The sequence below is a fragment of the Camelus bactrianus genome, chromosome 1 (assembly GCF_048773025.1).
Source record: "Camelus bactrianus isolate YW-2024 breed Bactrian camel chromosome 1, ASM4877302v1, whole genome shotgun sequence".
NCBI classification, from domain to species: domain Eukaryota; kingdom Metazoa; phylum Chordata; class Mammalia; order Artiodactyla; family Camelidae; genus Camelus; species Camelus bactrianus.
In genome coordinates this window covers 122,384,166-122,406,952 of record NC_133539.1, presented here as the reverse complement: position 1 = coordinate 122,406,952, position 22,787 = coordinate 122,384,166, and the positions used below count along the sequence as shown (strand labels likewise).

The following is a 22,787-nucleotide window of genomic DNA, read 5'->3' as shown; positions in this document are numbered from 1 at the left end:
CTGTGATTTCCTTCCATGCTAGCCAAGTGAGCCACTAAGTACTCTAAGTTGAAATGTTACGGAAATGACAGGCCAGCCAAGAAACAAGCACCACTCGGAGGGTTGGAGTACTCAGATGTATTACGCCGGCGGGGTCAGAGGGGCTTCTGCTCCGAAGCTCTGAGCACCTCCAAGACGTGCGCATCAGGTTTTATGGGGTTAATTACAAGCCTGGGGTATTCGGCCAATAGGTATGGAACAGCTTTAGCAGCATCATTATCACAAAAGCAGAGGCAGGGAGGCAGCAAACCGACATTCTAAGGCCAGATATGTCTCTGAAAATCCAACTGGCTAGCAAAGAAAATGTGAGCAGGGAATCAGCAAACTGACGCTTATTAACTTAGATTTAGGAGTTAGCCCAGCAGAGCTCAGATCAGTAATCCGACACTTGTTACACTTAGATTTACGAGTTAGCCCAACCAGGCTTTTCCTTCACATAAAGACATTCTCAGACAGTGGGGCTCAGGTGGCAGCTGTTGCTTCCTCATTTTGGTCCCACTCCCCGCAGATGCTTAAGGCAAGATGGAATATTAGTGGGTTAAGTTACCAGTACTCTGTGGTGGTATCACCATTTTAACTCAGTGTCACCTGGGAGTCACTGGAAATACCAAATATGGGTCCCCATGCAGACTGAATCTGGGCCGGGCCCAGCTCAGGGCTCCCACAGGCCCTGCAGAGGTTCCAATCAGCTCAAGTTTAAGGAACACTGCATGAAGGCTGATAAGGAGTTCTCACATCAAAAGGGACTTCAGAGTCCAATTGTTGTGGTCACTCTTAGGTCTCCTACCTTTTGACTCCGTGCTCCAGTCAAGACATGAAATGTCTCTGGTCTCGGATGCCATAGGGACTAATTTGGGGTGATGATCTCCAATCCTTTATGATGTTGTGGTGATGTCCGTAAACCACCTGGCACACAGTGAGAGCACCCCACTGGTTCATTGTTTGGGGGTCCCTGACTTCTAGAACATGCACACAGAGGAACCGGCCAGGTGGAGACCCTCAAGGCTGGAGGCCAAGCTCCCCACCCCCACACTGAGCCACCCTGCGCCTGTGCAACCACGAGGTCATCAGATGAAGACCACACACAGGTGAGCTCCTACACACCTGCCTGGGCCTGTGGTGCGGACTCCACAGGTACTTCAGGGCTCCGGGGCTTGCTGAGAGCTGCAGCTATCCAAGGCGTCCAGTCCCCAGCAGGGAAGCAGGATGGAGCCCCAGGCACAGGTAGGCCAGGGCAGGACGGGGGTGCCCAGGGGTGGTTCTGGGCAGGCAGGGAGGGTCGAGGTGGGGCAGTGGAGAGAGAAGCATCGGGGTGTATGTGGGGTGCAGGTAGGCTAGGGCAGGTCGGGGGTGCCCAGGGGTGGTTCTGGGCAGGCAGGGAGGGTCGAGGTGGGGCAGTGGAGAGGGAAGCATCGGGGTGTGTGTGGGGCACAGGAAGGCCAGGGCAGGATGGGGCAAGGGGCGCTGGGACCCAAGTAGGAAGGGAAAGGAGGGGAGGGGTGTTCCAGGAGCCCAGGTCTGAGTATCCCCCTACCCCCCACCTCCGGCCAGGGCCCAAAGCAGCAGCTGAGTCCCTCCTGAGCTCCCTGTCAGACAGGCCCAGCTCTGGCATCTGGGTCCTGGCCCCAGGTCGCTACACAGCTCCCCTCCTCCGGAGCCCCCTGCCCACTTTTCTCCCCTTCCGGCGACCTGTGCTCAAAGGCCCCACTGGCCTGGCATCAAACCCAATGCGCCACCCCAGGGACACCAGGGGGTTCCCTTGTTCTGCTGCCCGGACACCTGACACTCCTGCCCTCTGTCCTCTGCCTTCCACACGTCCTTATCATCTTAGGCCTCTGTCCTGGGTCTCAGCCCTTCTGGGGAAAGCCAGGAGGCCAGGGGACCAGGGGCCCAGAGCCAGAGGCTGGGGGAACCCATCTGACTCCCTGCTCCAGACGTGAAATGAAAATCCTGGCTACTAATTAGATAACAGGCCTCAGGTGAAGTTTAAAACCTGCTCTTCATAACCTGGCGTTTTGGCTCCAGTAGCACGAGCTGGCTCAGGACTCTCCAAACACTTCCCCAACCAGGGGGTCCTGGGTGATTTCTGAGTCTCCGTGTGCCTGGGTCTCTTCACCAGACAAGTACAGGTTCCTTTTTCTCTTTTTCATTTGTAGACAGGTAATCTACAAATTAGATTTTATATTGAAAATATAAAAAAGCACGAGCAGGTACACAGGGCCCCCTGCCGCCCTCTGTCCAGCCCGCACCATGAGTAAACCATGTTTGTTCACTTCTAGAAGTTCTTTAGATTCTTATTTTTTTCTCAGTTTGCACAAAAAGATTCTACCTAAAATATAGAGATACTCCCTTATCAGTGTATTTTTAAAAATTGTACATAAAACACTGTTAAGGGTCCGTACACGTTTATCCATAAGGTAGTCGGATTCTTCCTGGATGTTAGGAGGCCCTTATTTACCTTTTCTAGAACTTGTGGGTTCTCTTTTTTCACTTAGTACATCATCTTTTTCTTTTTTTTTTTTACCAAAAAATTATAGTCAGTTTAACATATTTTTTTTCCTTTTATGGCTTCTGTGTTGTGAGTTAGCATTAGAAAGCCTGCCTTCTGACAAGTTTACAGAGGAGCTCATCACTATTTCCTTCCAATACTTTTATAGCTTTGTTTTTCTACATTTAAATCTTATATCCATTCAAAATTTATCTTGGCCAATAGTGTGAATAAGAATCCAACTTTGTTTCAAATTTTAAAAAATTACTCTGTTTTGTTGTAGTAACCTGTGAGTTTTTAAAGAATATACAATTCAGTCTCTTGTAATTCATTTTACATAAGGCATGAGGTAGGGAGATGGTTTTAGGATTGTTTTTGGTTTTTTCCAAATGACCTACCACTCAGAACAACACGTAATGAGAAAGAAAAAACCTCTCTTCCCTTCCCGTTTGAAAACCCATCTTTTCCCGCAGGACATCCCCATGTCTGTGTCTAGTGCTCACCTTCTGTAAAACAGTACTGCACTTTTCATCTGTAAGCTTTGTATACATATTTGCAAAACAATATATAAATTGTTTTATCTGTAAGCTTTCAATATGCTATAATATCATTTTATTTTATTTAAAAACAAATCAAATTTCCAACACTGAATTCATTGTTCTTCCCTTTCATAAACACATTAGTTAAAATAGCTCCTGTTCCTGAGAGAATATATTTACCTTGAAGTTTCTTCTCTGTAAAAGCCCCAGTCTTCCCCTCCCCCTACTTCTTTACTCTGAGATCTTGGTCTCTATCTGAAGTAGAACGACTTAGTCTCCTTTAACAAGTGCTGATCACCTCCCATGGGATTTGGATCATTTATTTTTCTCCTTGATCTATTAGGGGATTTTTTTTTTTTTTTAAGTAAATTATCCTCACTAATGTGTTTCTGTTTCTTCTTATTTCTCCTTGGATTTTGCTCTCTGAATGTTGATGTTGTACTATCTGGTACAAAGATAATTATAACAGAAAAGCATTTTGCCTTCTATTTTTTATTACACTGCACTTTTGTTTTTTAGTCTTAATGTATTTTGCCATAAATTCACCTTTTCCCCATATAAATAGTAAAGTCCCTACATTTTTTCACTTGTAATTCCCTGGCTGTCTTTGCCATCATCTACTTTGAAAACTTCTGAGCACTTAGTCTTCAGTGCATCCTACTATGTACAGTGTGGGGCTGGATTTCCTTCTAATCCAATCTGAGAGTCTTTTAATAGGTGAGTTTATTCTGTTTACCTTTGACGTGGCAGCTGTTTGAGCTTTACTTCACCAAACAGGATATATAAATGGTAAATAGATGATAAATAAACAAAAAGATATTGAATAGCATTAATCATTACCAAAATTCAAATTAAAACCATTATACAAATGTGATACAACTACACTCCTATTGGAAAACTAAAATTTAAAAAAATTAAAATCTGACAATACTAAATGCATGAGAATGTGGAGGAACTAGAACTCTCCTACACTGCTGGTGGGATGGAGGAATGGCACAGCCGCTTTGGAAAATGGTTTGGCAGTTTCTGATACCAACTCATCCTCTGAAGTAAATCCTATTTTTCAGGTTATTTATAGTTACATTAATTCATTTCAAAGAGTTTTTGCCAAAGGAAACATGTTCAAAAAAGACCCAGAGGGCTACACAGTAGAAGCTGTGTAGACGGTGAAGATCAGCTCTCCTCCCAGGAGGAGGGGACACTTCCTCCTGGCTTTCTGACCGAGCATGAGGCGTCCTGGTGTGTGAAGCCAGACCTGCACAGATGTCAGCTCCACCCACCCTGGTCTGTAGCTTGTCCCTTCTGCTCACCTGCTTCCTGTCACTCACCCCACCTGGGCTTCAACTTCCCCTCAGATCATTGATGATGATCACACTCACCTCACGAGAATGCTGTGAGAAATTAAGGTGAACAGATTTTGAATATTCCAGCACACTCCATGGAATGAATGTATCCCTGGGAACCCTCCCTAGACTGTATTTTCAGCACCTCTGATGGGTTAATCAAGGATTTATTTTGAAAGAAGAAAACAAAATTGTCTATGATGGAGTTGCTACCATCTGTCATCGGGTTTGGGATTGGGACATTATCCAGCTTTTCGAAAACATCACACCCCACCCCACCCTCAGAACCCTCACCTGCCCAACACAGTTTACTTCTGTGCAAAAAAACTTCAGTGTTAATCCATGGTTTTGCTATTTCATGTTGAGTTTCAATGTTAAGATGATTTCATTAACATTGTAAACTTTTTTTCTTAAAAAATGTTACCTGAAAGTTATCTGTTTTTCAGTCCTATCCTTAAACATTTTGATTGATGACAAAAAGTTAAAATTTTGACCAAGGGAAGACAACCAGGGAAAAGACAGGCCCAAGATGAGTGTGGTCTTGTTCCGTGCTGGGTCTCATCCTGGTGCTGCAGGCGCCCCTCGAGGGGGCAGACTGGAGGGTCTGCCTCGTGGTGATTGTACCTCCAGGACAATGTGCCCAGTTGGGTGTGGTGCCCATCTTGAGGCTCAGCTTGCTGTGACCTTCTAGGACACCAACCTCTGTGCTTTGTTTTGACAGGTTCCTAGGTTGAGCTCCTCTGAAGATGAGAGCATTTCTTCAGTGACCAGACGGCCATCCTTGAGAAATGTCCCAAAGCACAGCACCCCAGAGGGAGCTACCCTCAGCTGGCGCATGGAAACACCAGGCCATGTCCCCTCCCACCAGGAAGAGGGCCCTGCTGGTGGGTCCCCACTGCCTGCACACTCCTCCTGGGACCTCTCATCTTCCCTGGCAGGGCTCAGCCCCATGGGCCCCATAAGGAAGAGGCAGCTCTCCACCATCCAGGACTCTGAGGTGTCCAGTGAACAGCGAGGGTCCTACTCAGACCCCTGGCCTCCTAAGGAAGACCCGCCCATGCCAGCCTCGACCACCGGGCAAAAGCAGAAGCAGCAGCAGGGCAAGGCCCCCAGGACAAGGAGACAAGGACCAAACCTGGGATTGCCCGGGATCCCAAACACGGCCAGGAGGAGGCGACGGGACCTGAAGAAGCTGGCTGCTGCGGTAGGACCTGACCCTGACCCTGACCTGTCCTGTCCCTCTGGAGCTCTGGGTCCCTGCCCAAGGCCCTGTCAGGAAGTAGCCTAGTGACAACTGAGAGACCAAGAGCTGCCCTTTCCTCACTGGTGGGCCCTTGGCCTGGGCATCATGGTGTCGCTGGGACTGGAGCACATCATCCAGCTTGGGGCCCTGTCTCTACCCCACCCTTCCCCATCTCTGAGGGGTCCCTGTGACCCCATGTGAGAGACCTTTGCTTGTGCCATAAAATATGTGCCTCCCAAGTTCCCATGAGCTCCCCAGACCCCTTAGCATACTCTGTAAACCTTCCCGGTGCTCTAGGGATGGGCAGGACGTGGAAGGGAGTCCCTGGAAAGCCCCTTGCTTTGTCCTCATTTCTCAGGTCCAAGCCCCTGTGGTGTCCACCTGCCCCCCTGTTCTGGCTGGCTCGGAGTCCCAGGGGGTGGAGGACCCTGGCCCCTTCCTGCTGCGGGCTCTGCTTCCCAGCCCCTCCGCCAGTCTTTCTGGTGACCTCATGTTCCAGGAGCTTCTCAGGAACAGGCACTACTGGGGACACTTCTGCCTTGCCTCTCACACAGGTCTATCTAGACCCTCTGCCCACTTCTAAATTGTTTTGTGTGCTTTTTGGCTATTGAGTCATATGAATTCTTATCTATTTTGGATATTAACTGTTTATCCAACATGTGATTTGCAAATACTCTCCCCCATTTCATAGGCTGCCTTTCATTTTGTTGGTGGTTTCCTGTGCTGAGCAGAAGCATTTTAGTTTTATGTTTATTTTTACTTTTGTTACCTTTGCTTTGGTGTCAAATTAAAAACAAAAATCATCAGAAAGACCACTGTCAAGGAGCTTACTCACATATTTTCTTCTAGGAGTTTTATGATTTTAGGTCTTATGTTTTTAATCCTTTTTTTTTTTTCCTATGAAGTGACTGGGGATTGAACCCAGGACCTCATGCACATTAAGCATATGCTCTACCACTGAGCTATATCCCCGACACCCTCCATTTTTGAGTGAATTTCTGTGTCTGGTGTAAAATAGTGGTTCAGTTAGATTATTTTGCATGTGCCTATTCAGTTTTCTCAACAGCATTTATTGAAGAGACTGTCCTTTCCTCATTGTATATTTTAGGTCCCTTTGTTATAAATTAATTGATAATATACGCATGGGTTTATTTCTGGCTTCTCTATTCTGTTCCTTTGCTCTGTGGGTCTCTTTATGTCAATACCAGACTGTTTTGATTACTGTAGCTTTGTAATATTCTTTGAAATGAGGACTCATCATGCCTCCAGCTTTGTTCTTTCTCAAGATTGCTTTGGCTATTTGGGTTCCATATGAATTTTAGGATTGTTTGTAATTTTAGGATCTGTTTTTGTTTTAAAAAACTTTGCCATTGGAATTTCGGTAGGGATTGCACTGAGTCTGTAGATGGCTTTCGGTAGCATGGACATTTTAATAGCATTAATTCTTCCAATCCATGAGCACAGAATATCTTTCCATTGATTTGTGTCATCTCCAACACCTAGTGGCTTTCTCTTTCCTCTCTTACTTTTTCTCCCTGCTTCTTCAGAGCACGTTCTACCTGCAAGGTTACCTGCTGCCAGACAGCCTGACTCCCCGGGATCTCCCTCATTCCCATAAGTTTGCTTTGCTGGCCTTTAGACCCCCTTCGCTTGGCTTCTCTTGACTTTCTGGGGCCACTGCTCATAGGGTGGGTTTTCTAATCCCACCCTCCACATCTCGCTGGGCTGGAGGCTGTGCCTGGTGAGAGTTAGGAGCAAGGACTCACCAGCGGATCAGAAGTTCCCTGTGCATTGCCGGGTGGGACCTGTCCGCCAGGGGCTGCCCGAGGCCTCAGCTGCCTCCTCTTACAGGAACTTGCTTCCTTTCTCTGGTCAGTTTCCCTACGGTCTAACATTCCCACCTGCTGCCAGGAGAGGCATGAGCCGGGCTGGAATATTCTGGAGCTGAAGAAGAGAATGGGACTGCAGGTCTCACTGTAGGGCTTTTTAGGGGGGAGGGGAGATTGCAACAAACCCCACATGCCCTCAGCTGAGCCTGGGTTCCCTGAGGCAGCAGGGCCCCTCCGTGCAGGCAGATACCATCTTTCTCTATCACTGGGACAGGCACATGACTCCTCCACGGTGCCAGGCTCTCCTGCTCCTCATCTTGCCCCTGGATGGGCGATGGGGCTTGCTTCTGTTTTTACACTTTTGGGGTGTTTGGTGGACCCTGCTCCACAGCAGGCCTGCCATCAGTGGCCGGCAGACCCCAGCCGCCTTTCCTTCCATCTCCACACCTGAGCCAACCCGATCTGGCTAAGCCACCTGAACCCCGCCCCCCACCAGTCTCTATGAGCCTCTGCCTTGTTCACCAGCTTGAGTCATCCCACTCCCACCCTCCCCACGCTGTCCTGCGTTAGTCCCTCCCTCGGCTGCCCCCGAGCAGCCCTGGAAGAGCCCCTGGAGGACACAGTGGGAAAATCCCTCTCTAGACAGCCTCAGGCAGACACTCCATCCGCAGGTGCCCACCCCACCCCTCACATTTCCAGCCGCCACCTGGCTGGCCCCTCCTTGTTCCTCTCCCCACCCCAGTGACCTCTCCGTGCCCTTGTCAGACCCAGATCCTGGGGTCCTAACTACATCTGCTCACAAAGCTGCCTGTCCTCACACCAGCATCCGGCCCTCTGAGCAGCTGCCAGGCCCATCATGGGATCATGGTGGGGCACGAGGAGGCAGAGCCTTGGAGACTGGCCAGGCGGACTCTCGTTTGTGAGGCCTGGATGGTGCCCAAGAGCCAACCTGTGTGAGAGTCTACAGCCCTGGATGGGCGTCTGCTCTTCCTACGCAGCTTGTCTCTGGCAAAGGCAGGTGCTCCAGCAGAGCAGACCTCAGAGAGGCCTTTCTTTTAAACAGATGGAGCGAGTGAGGGAGTGGGAAATCCGTCAGCTTCAGAACATCGAGGAGGCCACGCAACATGAACTCACCATCGACAACTGAGTGAATGCCCAGCCCTGGGACCAGGACAACACTGTGCTCAGGAGCTTCTGCCATGGCCTGACTTACTCATTTGTCCATCCATACATCCATCTGTCTGTACATCCTACCTCTTCCTCAGGACTTGCCCTGGGTCTGTCCTTGACCTCCATTGTGCCTCCTGGGTTGGATGGAAAGAACTGGTTGATGATCTTGTTACTCAGATCCTAAATGTGGCTCAGAGGGGCCAACTGGGAGGAGGGGATGGAGGGAGCAGGTGCAGACAGGTGAGGTGGATGCCCCAGTGTCACCCTGGGGGTACCCAGAGATGAGATGTAACTCCACCCACCTTGCCTTCTTCCCCAGCACAGGTAGCGGAGCCCGAGATGCTAGGATGATACAGCATAGGCAGCAGGACTGAGTTCTGCAGGTAGACACAGGGAGCTAGACAGCCCCCCCCCCCCAGCTGGAGAGGACTGGTCCTTCACACCAGGCAGGCTTAGAATGCCACTCCAGGAAGGCCAAAACAGTGGCTCTCAACTGGAGGTTGTTCTTGGAGTTTGTGGGTGCTGGTTTGTTTAGTGGGGGGTTGGGGAGGCTGAGAACCCCCCTGCGGTGTCATGGGACTCTCCTGCCCCATCAGTCTCCAGAGCTGAGCTCACTGCTTAAGTATCCCACCAAAAAGGAGGAGGAGGTAGCTATGACCCTTATACTGTAAGGGAAAAGGAACAGGGCGCCCAGGTGCTTCAGTCAATGAAAAAAACCCAGCGTCAACCTCCCGGGTCCCGACATCTCTGGGACACGTCTGTTTGTGGACATGTTATGGTTATAAACACGGAGCTAGATATTATTCTTGTAAATGCTTTCGCCTCCTAGTTTATCAAAAGATGTTTAATTTTCTTCTTCTAAAAACCAAAGAATGCTTATGTTCCCAGTGCCATCCTGTGCTTCCACAGCCCCTCCTCCAGGCCCATCACCGGTGACCTGGCTTTTCTCAGGGATGCAGATAAAGCCTACGGCTAGAGGAGAATCAGACAGGGCCCCCTAAACAGAGTCTCAGGCCGGAATGAACCAACAGGACATGGCAGATCCCAAGGGCAGGCAAGGTCAAGGCAAAGTCTAGGGGAGGGGAAGGTCTTACTCTGAAGCTGCGGGGTGGGTGGAAGGCATTCAAGGTCAGAGCTGGCTGCCCCCAGAAGAGCGTGCATGTGTGTGGAGGTTTTGAATAAAGAAGGAATGAAGAGATTCCTCACAAGAAGGGTTAGGTGCAGGCTGGGCTGTAATTATTGGGATAGTTGCTTCAGATTTCATCTGCTTATGTTCTTATGTATGTGCAAAGAACTGATTTACTGTGTAGTGTGTTTAAACATTTAAGTTTTATGAGCTAGTTCCTCCTTTATAAGCTGACTATTCAACTTGTTCTTTTTCCTTTGTAACAATTATCAAATTGTAAAAATAAGTTTAATTGTTCAAATAAAAAATAAAAGTATAAAGACGCAGAAAAACTGCCTATAATTGCATAACATGGAGACGCAAATTCAGTGTAACTCTTTCTCATCTTTATTAAAAATAAACTGTTTTCACGAGAACTGTTTCCACAGACTGATGCAAAGTGATTCAGAGGTGTAATCTAGTGACTTTTATCTCTATTTGTTTTCACCCTTTCAAAAATTCAGATTCAGAATGAGTCCAGGGAGAAAGTAAAATAATGTAGGGGCTTTGGGAAAGCTTCTTCCTGAAAGAGTGGGAATTATAGGTGCTCGGGAGAAGGTTTTATGCTAGAGATAATTTCCTAGACATTTATGTTGTTTTCTCTCCTGTGCATTAACAAAGGAGATTCTTAAAGTCATACAACTGGAGTATATGCAAGTATCCATACACCATCTAATTGAAGTTTAGAGTGTAATTCTTGAGAATATTTCACAAATGAAACAGCACTGATTGTGTGTTCCATGCACGGGACGCTGCTGGCAGGAAGCAGACTGGGAAGGAACAAGCCTGTGCCGATGAGTCTGCTGCCCGTGCGCGGGGACACACACAGGGAACAGAGTCCACCTGGCTGCCAGCAGCTGCCTGTGTCCTCAGAGAAGGGCTGGCCCCGGAGAAGCTGAGAATGAACCTGAGGGGGCCCTCTCAGACTGAGGCACTCGGGACACCGGGTGCTGCCAGCTCAGGTTGGAAAATGAACTGCAAGATTTCCAAATGAACGGGTGTCTTTGGGGGAAATGATCAATCTGCAACAATACCCTGGGGAAATTACAATGGTCTTATTTAGAGGCCAGCACAAGGGTGACTTGTACCACCATTTGGAATAAAGTATTTCCTTGACTTGTGTGTATGCAAACCTGTATGTTTTGCAGAAAATACAGTTTTAAAACATCTGAGGAAAGGAAACGCATTTTTTTCCTGGTGCAGGTTTGTTTTTTTTTTTTCATTTCTCCAACTTTTATTATGAAGTTTTCCAAATCTACAGAGAAGATGAGAGAAGTGTTCCATGAACACCTGTACGCCTTTCAGCTAGATTAACCCTTGTTAATATTCTGCTACACTTGTTTTTTCCCTCTTCTCTCTTTGTATGTGTGTATATAAAGCACTATAAAAATACGTAATTTTTTTTTGGCTACATCATTGGAAAATAAATACAAACATGGCAGTTCACGTCTAAATTTTTTTAGTTCCAACTTGGCATCCCTCAAGAATGAAGACTTTGTATAATTGTACTATCAGCTTTAGACCTAAAAAATAATAATTTTATCATATGTATATCCATATGATATATATACATATTCCACATTCAAATTTCTGCAACTATTTTTTTAAGTATGAAACTTTTTTTTGGTGGGGGAGAGAGGCAATTAGATTTATTTTTGTTTATTTACTTATTAAACAAAAGTACTGGGGATCAAACCTGGGACCTTGTGCATGTTAAGCACACACTCTACCACTGAACTATATACCCTCCCCCCAAATTTCTCCAACTATTTCCAGAGCATTTTATACAGATTTTTTTCAACCAATCAACCAAGCACATTGCAATTTTATATATATTTGTTTTTTTATTGAAGTATACTCAGTTTACAATGTTATGTCAATTTCTGTGTATAGCATAGCAGTGCAGTCATACATACACACCCATGTATTCATTTTTGTATTCTTTTTCATTATAGGTTACTCTAAGATACTGCCTATATTTCCCTGTGCTATACAGTATAAACTTGTCATCTATTTTTATATAATAATTAGTACCTGCAAATCTCAAAATCTCAGTTGACCCCTTCCCACCCCCCCTCCCCCGGGAACCGTAAGTTTGTTTTCTACTTCTGTGACTGTTTCTGCTTTGTAAATAAGTTCATTTGTCTTTTTTTTTTTAAATAGCACAGACAGTGTGTCAATCTACACCTAAGTGGTGCAGTTTCAATTTAACTTAAAGTGAAAAGTTATCTGTAATCTTTATTTAAATAAGACATCATTTGCCTAACATAAAGATTGTATTTATGCAGTGTGTGTATTTTACATCCACAGAGCCCAAGGATTCCCACCCATCGTGAAGTGTGGATTAGAAACCTGATCTGAGGAGACTGCCTGCGATGGTTTCATGAAAATGTGTGGACGTACATGTTCAAATTTCCCCATTGCTGGATGTTTGTTTTGTGTTCTAGTGTATCTTAGTTCCTCTGTGTTTTAGTTTTCTATTGCTGCATAACAAATGACCACAAATTCAGCAGCTCACAGCAACGCATTTATTATCTCAGCTCTGGTGGCTCAGCTGGGCGTCTGCCCGGGATCTCTCCTAGTGAGAACAAAGCAGGTCTCATCTGGGGCACCTGAGAAGAATGGAAGAATGGAAGAACCCCGTTCCTTATGGTTGTAGGACTCGGGGCCCCATTTCGTCACTGGCTATTGGCTGAGGGCTGCTCTCAGTTCCCAAAGGCCACGTGTGTTTATGTGGCCTCCTCCGTCTTCAGCCTTCAACAGTGCAACAGGACCTAATCATGCTTCAAACCCCTTTGTCTTCCTCTTCTGCCACCAGCCAGAGAGACAGTTGCCCACTTTTAAGGGGTTTTGTTTGGTCCGGTGTCCCAGGTAACATAACCAATTGCATGACTTGGGGTGGGAGTGCTATCTCATCCCATTCACAGGTTTGGAGATTAGGGGACATGGAATCTTCAGGGAGCAGCTTTAGAATTCCGTCCACCAGTGTGTTCCCAATTTTTCATCATTATAATGACACTGTGATCATAAGCTTGGTACAAAATGCTCTGTGCCCACGTCTGCCAGTTTTGTTAGGTAGAGCTCTAGAAGTTATTTTACTGGATGGAAGGATGTTAGCACTTTATGGTCCCTGTTATGTGTTACCAAGCTTGGTACAAATTCCCAAGCGAAGTATCCAAGTGGGATCTCACTGTGGCTTTGCTAGTGTTATACTGTCTTTTAAAGTATCTACCAAATTGAAAGGTGATATGAAAAATCATTGTTTTAAATGTGCATTTCTTTCATTGATAGTTCTGTTGAACATATGTCCCTATGTTTTCTAGTCAGTTGTTTGTCTTTCTCAGAGAATTCTGTAAATGTTTTCTCTTGGGATGGTGTGCTTTTAAAATCTCTTCTCTAGGAACTGATTTCATTTCAAATTAAAGACAATCAGAAAAACTATATGTCACATATGTGATAGTTAATTTTATGTGTCAACTTTGATGGGCCACAGTGCCTATTTGGTCCAACATCAATCTTGATGTCACTATGAAGGTTTTCTTTAGATGAAAACTACATTTAAATCAGTAGATTTTGAGTAATGCAGATGGCCCTCTATGTGGGTGGGCCTCATCCAATCAGTTGAAGATCTTAAGAGAAAAGACTGTGGAGTCCCATGAATAAGAACTTCTCCCTCCAGGTGGCTTTAAATTCAAGATGCAGCCTTAACTCTTCCCTGGTTCTTCAGCCTGCTGACCCACCCTGCAGAATTTGGATTTGCCAGACACATTCATGTGAGCCCATTTCTTAAAATCTCTCTCTCATTCTCTCTCACCCCCCCCATTAGGTCTATTTCTCTGGTGAACCCTTAGACAACACACAGAAGAAAAACAATTTGATTGACAGAATATTTCTCAACAATGATTGAAACCATCTCTCACCATCAATTAAACTTGGGTGGGATACTAGTTTTGAATATTTTAGAGAAAATAACTGTCAACTGATAGTTATGTACACAGTTTTTTTAAAAAATCTTTTAAGAAGGGAGATGAAGCAATTTACAGATGAACATAAAATGTATTTATTGCTGAGGCCTGAGTTAAGGAAATTCTAAAAGATGAAACAAGAAATATTATTCCAGCAGGACAGTCTAAGAAGCATGAAGGACTGGTGAAAAATAAGATGGGGAGGATAAATTAAAATGTTGAAGTTATTGAAATAAAACAGGCATACTGCATTTTATTATACGTTACTTATTGTGCTTCACAGATAATGAATTTTTAACAAATTGAAGATTTGTGGCAATCCTGCACTGGGCAAGTTTATCAGCACAATTTTCCCAACATGTGCCGACTTCATTTTGTTAAGTCTCACAACATATCTAACTTTGTGATTATTGTATTTGTTCTGGTGATCTGTAATCTGTAATCTTTGTTGCTGCTACAACTCACTGAATGCTCAGATGATTAGCATTTTTTAGAAATAAAGTATTTTTAATTAAGGTATATACATTTTTTTTTGGACATAATGCTACTGTGCATTTAATAGACTATAGTGTAAATATAACTTTTATGTGCACTGGGAAACCAAAAAATTCACGATGCTTTATTGCAATATTTGTTTCACTGTGGTGGCCTGGAACCAAACCCGCAATGACTCCAAGGTGTGCTCACACTAGCATCTTTTTCTGAGATTTTATAAAGCGCAGGACTATGATGATGGGAAGAGTAACACATTGTGGGGGCGGGGCAATGACGACAGGGCAAGTGATGTTCGTTATGAATGGGGGATCACATATAATTCATATTGTGAATAATGAAATGTCTTTTCCCTCTGTCTTAGTATTTCCAATAAAGTGAATCAATAAAAGCAGCATAAATTGAATTTATAAAAAGAAAATAAAAGAAAAACATAATAGTCTAAAAGTGATACAGTTCAAGTTTCAATTTAGCATAATCAAAATAAATGTGTTGAATTCCTTGATTAGCTTTTTTTTTAACTCAGTTATGGGATATTTTTAAGATAGCTGATGGCCCTTGAAGAGGGTGGGGATACTCATGGGAGGCTTGTGAGGGGCTTTGAGGGGCTAGGATGTTCTAACTGTTGACGTGCATGGTAGGTACAGGGAGATTTACATACTGGACACAGAGTCCAGGTGTCTCCCTGCAGTCCGTGAATGCTGCAGCCAGGACCACGCCCCAGGAGGAGACAGGACACCTCCCCAGAGCATCAGACTTGGCACTGACCTATTAACAGCCCAGTCTGTCCCACAGGAAATGAGCCCCACCTACAGATGCAGAGTTCTTAGGCGACAGCAAAATTTCATATCACATGAAAGAGAGAGACTGAAACACACACAAAATGCAGCAAACAGGTTGTGAAGGTAGAAGAAAACATCAGAGAACCTGAAATATGTCTTCAGGGAATAATGATGAAATATTAGGATGCCTCACAAAGAAAACACCCAGCAAATAAAAGATACCTCAGAAATTAAAAATATAACAGAAATAATTCCATTGCATCACCAGAAAACACTGCCCAAAAGAGAATAAAAAGAAAAGCTAAGGAAAAAAAAATGAAATTGGAAGAGCAATGCCACCTCTCCAACAGGACAGTGGTGGACAGAGGAATGGAGAGGAGTTATGTATCAATAAAATCATTCAAGAGTATTTCTCAGAATGGAAGGATGTGTGTTCCCACATTAAAAGGCTTCAGTGTGCTGCGCATGGTGGGTGGGTGAGCCTGACCTGTCAGGCGCACAGGACATACTCAGCTCACTGCAGAGACTCGACCCTAGAAACTTCCTGAGAACAAACTCCCCCACAAAGTTTCCCGCCACGGAGCCTAGGGGTCCTACTTCTCCACAGCACATGGGGAAGCAGGAGATGGTGGCCGGTGTCCTCGGGATTCTCAGGGAATCGGCTTCCTGTCTAGACTTCCGGCCCCCAGAGCCAGAGGGAGCACTGCTTTCTGCAAGCACCATGGAAATCTGGGATTTGGACCCATCGGGTTAAGTGAAAGGGGGACGTATGTGTTTTTTGTTTTGTTTTTAGTTTTGACTCACATCATTTTGCCTGTTTTTCTGTTGGCCTTTTCCTTTCCTGACCCATTTGTCTTTGCTCTTTTTATGCAGGTTTAGGAAATGACCTGTATCTGTCGGGGGTATAAATACTTTGATTTTTATCAGTGGTGTTTTTCCAGATTCTCCTCGGATCCTTTGCCCAACCACCAAGTCCCCTCATTCCTGCACCTTTGCAACCCTCAGTCGTGTCTCTTCCTCTGCCTTTCCACTTGCCCCCAAATTCCTTCCCATTTCTCCAGACCCTCCCCGCTCAGCACTGCTTCTCTGACAGTTACACCAGCAGAGACCAGCGCCAGCTTGGCAAGGCTCACCGCTGGAATCTGTAAAAGCGCCTGGCTGGGACATTCTTCCACCCCAGGGCCCAGGGCTGCCAGGCAGCGCTACGCCAGCCCAGGGAGGGAAGCAGAAGCTGCTTAGGAAAAAAGCAACTCACCTGTGTGTCTCCAAAGAGCACTGCCTCTTTACAGGCATAAAGGAAGGTTTTAGTGTGCCCACACTGAGTGTCGTGTGAGGAGAAAACAGGACAAAGTATGTGGGTGCTCAGAGATCATCCACATCGACATCACTCGTGGGCCACTTGGGTTTTCTCAGCTCCAGTCTTTGCTTAACTCCTGGTACTTATAGCCACTGGATGCGAATCATCTGTGCGCGGCAGTTATGCTGCAAACATGCCCACACATGTGTGGGCTGTGCTTTAACTTGGTTTATGTTATGGACATGCAAAATTTTTTTTATTTGAATATAATCACATTTATCACACTTTTTATGATTTCTGCTCTTTGAAATGTTTAGATGACCCCTCCCTAACTTGATAACATAGGGTTTCCCTATATTTGATCATAATTAACTTAAATTTGAGTCCATCTTGAGATTATTTTGCAAAGACTTCGAGCCAGTGTTCTACATGTGGACAGTTTCCTCTACCTCTCCTCCCAATCTGCAGGGCCCTCATGCTAGGTGCTAAAGGCCGTACACATTGACCTGTCTGGTTTGTTTCTCGGCCTCCAATGGTACCACATCAGGTGACCACCCACAGCTTTATAAAAAGTCTTAATACCTAGGAGGGCAATGTCCACTGCTGGTTCTTGTTCATCTTGGCTCTTCCTGAAATTTTCACTTCCACATTTTAGAATTTTAGAATCAGTCTCTCAATTGCTAAAACAAATCCTAATTCTGGTGCACTTGTGTGTGGTTTCTGGATGTTCTCTGACGTTAAGATACTGCAAACACTGACTAGCTACCTTGTTGCTTCTGAGCTATCTACCCAGGAGAGCTAGACAGAGCGCAGAGGAGAGAGGGGTTGTGGAAGGACCAGAGGTAGCAGGTGAATTCAGGTCTAGTCACAGGCGTACTTGGACTCAAGGAAGGACCAGACCACCTGCAGGGTCACGGGATTCTGGCAGCTGCAGGCATCTGGGGAGACTCAGTCGGCACAGACTGCCTCTGTTGAAGGAAGTATTAAGACAATAGTTCAATCAGGATGTTTCCCTCTGAGTGGTCAGGGGAGGTACATTGAGGCAGGTGGGGCAGGGTCATGACTGCCGCTGGGTTAACTTGTTTTCCAAAGGCTGTCCAGCCCGCCAGGGGCCTTTCTCCACTGCACTGTTCTGTGAAACTGCCCCAACTTCACAGCCCCAGGGGTTGAGGAAATGGATGAAGGCTGCACGGGTGTAGATGGTGGTGACCACGCGAGTGACATTTGCTTTTCAAAGGCAAACTTGGACCCTGGAGAGCGGCGACACAGTGGGTTTGAGGTCCAGGGCAGCCAGGCAGCTCTTATATGTGTCAGGGACTCAGGGGTCACCCAGAGGGACTGGACCAGAGAGAGCATGTCCTCTGCAAAGAAAATCACTGGAAATGCTCTCTAGAGACAGAGTGAGGATTGTTAGGGGAGGAGGATGGGGGGTTTGAAAAGGAGGGCGGGAGTCAGGACGGGGTGGGGATGTGGAGGCTGGAGTGGGTTGGCAGGTGAATGCCAGGGGGAGGGTGAGCTTGGGACTCTCAAATAATTGGGGGAGGGGGAAGGCACAGGAGGAGGCCACTGGAGGCTGTGGCAAGAGCCCACGGCTAGTGTCAGAGCGTGATGGGGCACAGGATAGAGAGGGGCGCTGGCACTCTTTCAGGAAGCTTCTGATGAGACAGAGAACAGTGGGACACTAGGTTGAAAAGTATCAAGGTTTAGGAAAATTCATTTCTTACATATAGAAAAGAAACAAATAGAAAAGGTAAAGATTGCAGATGTCAAGTGACCCTGAATGCCAAGTACCCTCAGCCCAGGGTCCCCTCCTGGAGGTCGCACAGGCCACCTCAAATTCAAACAGTCCAGACAAAGCCGTCTTCCCAATCAGAAGGGAGTCCAGGGATCGTCTTGGTCTCTTTGCCTGCACCCCACCCCCCGTATCAAATCAATGAGCTGTCCCGAACTTCTCCTAAATATCCCTCAGCGTCCATCTGTAACAGAGAACACATCCGGCTCCATACTGGATCTGTTCCTTTAGTTTTGACCATTGTGCCCTGTTTTCTACTCTTGCCAGCTCTGCACCTTTTATGAAACAATGTTGCCTTTAGCCTGAAATAGACAGGAGAGCCTATTCTGGGAGCTCTGACCTTGAAGGATGTTAGCACTTCTGCACTTAGATAGAAACACAAGTTGCAAGATAGAGAATAACCTTTGTTTTGTTGGAGGTTTGCAGGGACACCATGGCCTGACCTACATGGACAGCTGCAAGAACAAAGAATTCCTGCAGCAAGAAGTTTGCAGCAACAAACCACACTCCCTCCCCTGTTTTTTGTATTAAAGGAGCCTGTATTCTGACTGGAGGATGGTTCTCCAAGACATTAGTCCGCCGTCCTCTTGGTCTGCCCGCTTTCTGAATAAAGTCGCTTTTCCTTGCCCCAACACCTCCTCTCTAATTTATTGGCCTGTTGTGCAGCGAGCAGAACAAGTTGGAACTCAGTAACAATACTACCATTAACTGAGTAATAAGATGCACTAGCCTTTTACACTGTTTCGATAGTTCTGGGGAGAACAAAAAAGGAGAATTGAAATCAGAGGTTTCATAACCTCTTATGGTTATGGTTTCATAACCATAAGAGAAGAAGGAGATGCTTGTTTCATGAATTCCTGGGACATGCACTGTATTCTAGATGGATTAAAACTTTTCTAAATGAGTTAATTTATTTCAGTATGTGAAAAATATTCAAGGTCTGCAGATGAGAAAACACATTAACCTGTCAGCTCTTTTCAAGTTAATCTATAAATGCAACATAAAACCAATTAAAATTCCAATGAGAATTGTGGCCACCAGGCTTTACATTTCTCTCCCTCTCCAAGCAAAAATGAAGAATAGATTTTCATCTGCCTCATTCACTGCTTTGTGACTAGTGTCTAGAATAAGAAAACACACGCCAAAATAAGTATCTTTGTGCAGAAACAAGGGGATGCAGGAAGCAGGTCTATAGCCACTGGCTGCCATCTTCTGGTCCTGAATTACATACAGCAGCTAGGAACTGGGCCCCTGAGAGGTGGTGGGAACTAAAAGCACTCATACATGGGTGGAGAGGGACCAAAAGCAAGCTCAGTGAGTGGTACCTGGTCTCCAGCCCTGCCTCTCCTGGAAGGAGGCTAGGGATGCTGCCTGGAGCTCAGGCTACCTCCAAGATGCTCATCTTCCTGGCCAGGTCCTGGTGCAAGACCAGGACTAGGGCCCGCCCGCAGTGACCAGAAAAGGGAACCCCGAACTGTCCATATTAAGACCTGGCCCTGGACCACGGGATAAGAAGCAGAAGGAGCAACAAACTGAAACACAGAAGGGGAAAGATAGAAAAAGACAGACTGACAGCAAAAGCACATAAACTCACCTGCAAGGTGAGCCAGCAAAATCTAAAAGCCATGGAAAAAATCAAAGAAGAAGAAAGTGCAAACAAACAAAAACAATTAAGAGATGAATAACCTCCCTCCTAATTCATCTGGATGAATAAATCTAAAAAAAAAAACAAAAACAAAAAAAACCCAATGAACTCATCTACAAAACAGAAACAGGCTCACAGACACAGTAAACAATCTAATGGTTACCGGGGAGAGTGGGTGGCAAGGAATAAATCTGGGAGTTTGAGATTTGCAAATATTAACTACTATATATAAAAATAGATTAAAAAAACAAATTTCTTCTGTATAGCACAGGGAACCATATTCAGTATCTTATAATAATCTTTAGTGAAAAAGAATATGAAAACAAATATATGTATGTATATGCATGACTGGGACATGAGGCTGTACATCAGAAATTGACATTGTAACTGACTATACTTCAATTAAAAAAAAAAGATGTGGGAGGACTCTAGAAAGAAAAGTGCAACGCAACTGAATGATGTTTTTAAAGTGACCTGTATAAAGTTAAGCTTAAATTAAGGATAAGGCAGACAACAATATTCAAATATTGTGACATTTTTATGCAGGTTGGCAAAATGATTCCAGAAATAGTACTTAATAAAGGCCCAGAATAGTCCAAACAATTCTGAAAATGAAGAGCTGGAAAGACTGAAGGTTTTGGAAACCACTAGGATGCACCCCGAAGGAAGAGGAGTTAAGATGGTCCAGTCTATCTGAGAGCTCCGTGTGCAACAGAAGTGTTCCCAACTGATGGGTGAAAGATAATTTGTTGAGAAACCAGCACTAGGCAAACTGGAATTCTGGACAGAAAAAGAAAATTGTATTTGTACTACACAATATATTCAAATATGAACTCCACATAAATTAAAGACATGAATGTAGAAAATAAGCCTTTGAAGAGAAAATATGAAGAATAGTTCTGTCTCCTTAGAAAAAGAAGAATTTGCAAGAATCCGAAAAGCAAGAAATACGAAAGGGAAAAATGATCAACTGGTTCTATCAAAACTGAGAACTTCTCTACGTACACTTTTAAAACAAAGTTAAAACACAGGGTACCGCTGAAAGATAATACTTAACACACACAAAGGATTTGTTGCCAGTTCAATGTATTAAAAACCCGTACATAATGAGTGACAAAAAGACAACCTTATAGGAAAAGGACAGTGGATGTGGCAGACAATTGGCAAAAGAAATCCTGGGCAGCAAATAAACGTGGAGAAGGCACTCGATGTAATCAAGTTCATGAGTGATTAGGGAGCACAGATGAATTTAACAATGCGATCGCATGCCCACCAGACTCGCAAAAAATTTAACCTTTTAATAAGTATTGTTGAAGAGGATTTTGAAATGTACATACACAGCAGATAACAGATCAAATTAAATCTATGCACACAGATATGTATGTCTGTTTAAACTAGTAGGAGGCATAAATATTAACACTGGACTTTAGGATTACAGGAAAGTTTTTCGTCTTCTTGGCACCCGGCACATCAGAGATGGACGATTAGTATTTGTCGATGCAGAACTTTGGCTAATTAATGAGTAATTATGATTTTTTTGAACAACTCTTTCCAATGACTATATTGGCACCAATATACGATAATCCCAAGCAAATCATTTCCAAGTCTATTTCAGAATAGCTCTAAGATCTGCAGTAGAGAGACTGAACTCAAATACAGTGCTGAGAACTCGATGGCTGTTTCTACAATGACCTTTAGAGAGCAGACAGCAGGCATGGAGCGTTCTCTGTTTCAGTTCAACAACAGACTCTGGAAATCTGTTATCAAGTTACCGTGAATTCACTCAGTAGGACAAAGAGAAAAGATGTAATGCCGGATGTGTGACCGAAACATGATGTTGTACACCAGAAACTGACAAGACACTGTAAACCGACATAACACTGTAAACTGACTTTACTTCAATTTAAAAAAGAAAGAAAGAAAAAAAAATGCCAGGACCTTCTCATAGCATACTGAAAATAAGAAAAGTGGGATATAGGATGGAATATGGGAACAAATAAAAGTATTGGGACTCACATGGGTGGCCTGTGGAGGAGGAGCTGGAGAATTACTGTACCACCCAAAAGTCAGGTCCGGGTGGCCAGACAAATGAAAGCACCCAGCCCCTCCCGGCACCTCCACATTAGCGAGGGGACCTGACGCTCCACCCCATGGCAAAAAGCAGGAATAACCAGCCCCAGCCGCTTCCTGCTCACCTGAGCTACCCAAGGCAGGGAGCAGCTGGACACCTAAAACCCACCTGGTGCCTCTGAAAGGGGTCAGCCCTTGGCTGCTTCTTGCCAACACCTCCTCAACCCTTTGGCCAGAAACACCAAGTTCATTTCATTCGCATCTGGAGGCTCTTTTCCCCCTTCCGAGGAGTGCTCACCGGAAGGTAAATCTGGAGGACAATGACATCCACAGACTCTGGTGCACAGGATGCTGGGAGGGGATGCTGGGGACCGACAGTTACTCAATAAGCAGCAAAAATGATTAAATCTGGACTTTACCCCATGGGTGTCCTGATGACGGCGTGTCTGGAGGTCAGAGGGATGTCTCCATTCAAGCATTTTGAACGTGGTGGTCTTCCCAGCTCCGTTCACCCCAGGAGCCCAAAGAACTGAGAGGGGGAAAACAAGGTAAACAATAATAAGCAAAATACATCACATGGAAGCAATCTAAATATTCATCAACAGATGACTGGATAAAGAAGTTGTGGTATATTTATGCAATGCAATACTACTCAGCCATAAAAAAGAACGAAATAATGCCATTTGCAGCAACATGGATGGACCTGGAGATAGTCATTCTAAGCGAAGTAAGTCAGAAAGAAAAATACCATATGATATCACTTATCTGTGGAATCTAAACAAACAAAAAAAGAGACAATTACGAACCCATCTACAGAACAGAAACAGACTCACAGACTTAGTAAACAAACTCATGGTTACCAGGGAAAGGGGGTGGGAAGTGATAAATTTGGGAGTTTGAGATTTACAAATGTTAGCCACTATATATA

General features: G+C 45.0%; 1 long non-coding RNA gene and 1 other non-coding gene across 10 annotated transcripts in view; both read right to left on the bottom strand.

Annotated features, from left to right (window-relative positions):
* The window catches only part of LOC141573323 (uncharacterized), a 170,529-nt gene that overhangs the window by 100,407 nt on the left and 47,335 nt on the right, over positions 1–22,787 (bottom strand). For all 9 annotated transcript variants that reach the window (XR_012509714.1, XR_012509715.1, XR_012509717.1 and 6 more), the window contains exon 5: positions 22,279–22,388. This is a non-coding gene — a long non-coding RNA (uncharacterized LOC141573323). The remainder of the gene's footprint in view (positions 1–22,278; positions 22,389–22,787) is intronic.
* TRNAI-AAU (transfer RNA isoleucine (anticodon AAU)) lies at positions 6,553–6,624 on the bottom strand. The gene has a single exon. It is a non-coding gene; the product is annotated as a tRNA-Ile (tRNA).